This window comes from Herpailurus yagouaroundi, unplaced genomic scaffold (assembly GCF_014898765.1).
Source record: "Herpailurus yagouaroundi ecotype Mexico unplaced genomic scaffold, PumYag 77, whole genome shotgun sequence".
Taxonomy (NCBI): Eukaryota; Metazoa; Chordata; class Mammalia; order Carnivora; family Felidae; genus Herpailurus; species Herpailurus yagouaroundi.
The window spans coordinates 85,068,462-85,070,328 of record NW_024412388.1 but is presented as its reverse complement, the minus strand read 5'-3'; the positions used below and the strand labels follow the sequence as shown (position 1 = coordinate 85,070,328).

The 1,867-nt window shown below is 38.5% G+C and overlaps 1 protein-coding gene across 1 annotated transcript in view; it reads right to left on the bottom strand.

The window, feature by feature from the left end:
* Positions 1 to 940: 940 nt before the first annotated feature.
* Positions 941 to 1,867, bottom strand: part of SNX7 (sorting nexin 7) — a 224,784-nt gene continuing 223,857 nt past the window's right edge. The window contains exon 10 of the mRNA XM_040471065.1: positions 941 to 1,045. The gene's annotated coding sequence lies outside the window, so the exon portion shown is untranslated. The remainder of the gene's footprint in view (positions 1,046 to 1,867) is intronic.

Below are 1,867 nucleotides of genomic sequence, written 5' to 3'. Positions count from 1 at the left end.
GTTATAATGATGATTTCAATTTTTTAAAAATTTTATATGTTATGCTCTACCTAGTTTTCTTAAAGTATCTATTGAAGACATAGAATTCTAAATAAAAATAAAATGAAGTACAAAATGTGATTCTCCCAATTAAGTTCAAATTTTAACTGAAAGAAAGATAAATGCACATCTCTCTAGATGCCTTATTTAAACCCAAACTGTAAGTTTGGTAATTTGTAACATTGGTGGGTTGGAAATGCTTAGCTGGATGTGGCTCCTTTGTGGAGTCAGAATGCCAGTGGAGACAAGTTCTAGATGGAGCAGGTAGAAAAAATCTTGAAAATCCATCTTCTGAGCTTTCTAATATTTCTGATATTACCCTCTGACAGACTACTATACGTTCCCATTGGGTTTATGGTGATAGTCACTGATTGATTTCTGATTCTTAATTAATCCTTTTTCCAACTGAATCTGATCTTTCCACATTGAAGCCAAAACGATCTTTCTAAAATGTGTCTGATTCTTAAATCCCTCTGCTTAAAAGCTTTGATGAATCCCATTGTTTTCATAATAAAGTCAAAACCATGAATATATTTTATAGGGCTCTGAATGATCTGGGCATTGCCTACCTCTCAGCTCATCCCTATTCAGTGCCCATTCACATCCCAGCCTCTGGTAGAAATGAGTTTCTGAGTCTCTGAATGCACCATGCTTACTGGTGTACTTGGGCCATTGGCTTCTCTCATGCCGTTCTCTCTGCCCTGACACATCTGCCCTCAGTTCTCCTCCAACCGGGTTGACTCTGAATAATTTCTCAGACCTTGGATCAGGTACCTTTTCATTTAGCAGTATTCCTTCTCTGTGTGGCTATAACTGGCATGAGCAGTACACTTCTAATATCCTATTTTAATTTTCAATTTACCTGCCCACTAGTCTCTAAGGTTTGCAGGTGCCTCCTTGTAACAGTGGATAGGAGAAAACGACTGTACAGGAAATGTAGCACAGTTAATGAACCATATGGCTGCCATTCAAGGTTTTGGGAGGTGAGGGTACTGAAAATTCCATCCTATAAGAGATAACTGAAAGGTTAGAAAAGCAGAGAAAAGGGTCACAGTTTCGGGGAAATTCAAGTAGTTGAAAAAAATACTGTGGGAGTAGCACATAGCGGACAACACAATTAGAGTTGACCAAGTTTCCATGCACTCTTCTAAATTTCCCAGGGTCTCTTGCAGTTAGGTTATGGTCACATGACTAATTCTGGCCACTGGATCGAGTGACGACGTGTGTGTCACTTCCAAGTACGAGGCAATTAACAACAGATGATTTGTTGTTCCCATCTCTTTTTCCCTCCATCAAAGTGATCATGAGGACCACATATTCCAGAAAGCATAGTTCACAAAATTCAGAAAGGCATTCTGACCCACATGAGAAAGAAGTAAGGCTTTACTGTGATAAGCCACTGAGATTTCAGGGTTCCTTTGATATGGTCACTAGAGTTAATTACTCTAATACAGGGAATAATGACTACCTTCAAGTATTCTGAGAAGCTAGTCACGTGAAAACGTAACAAATCCCTGAGGAATAGAATTAAAACTGAAGATAAAACACAAAGAAACAAATATTTTTAAAAGACAGACCATTTTGTAATAACCAGAGCTATACAAAGATGAATTTGACTCTGTTAAAAAACAAGCAATGTTGGTATTTGGACACCATGGAAACCTTGCAGAAGGGACTGAAGCATTTCACAGATGACTGGACCAACACTCCAACAGAGAGCCATATCACTGTGGAAGGAGCAATAGTTTTTAAGAAGAGGAATGATCCCCAGCAAGGCTGCCTGGGAAGTCCTGTGTTATCACTCTTTAATGGCAGCAAGAATATATAT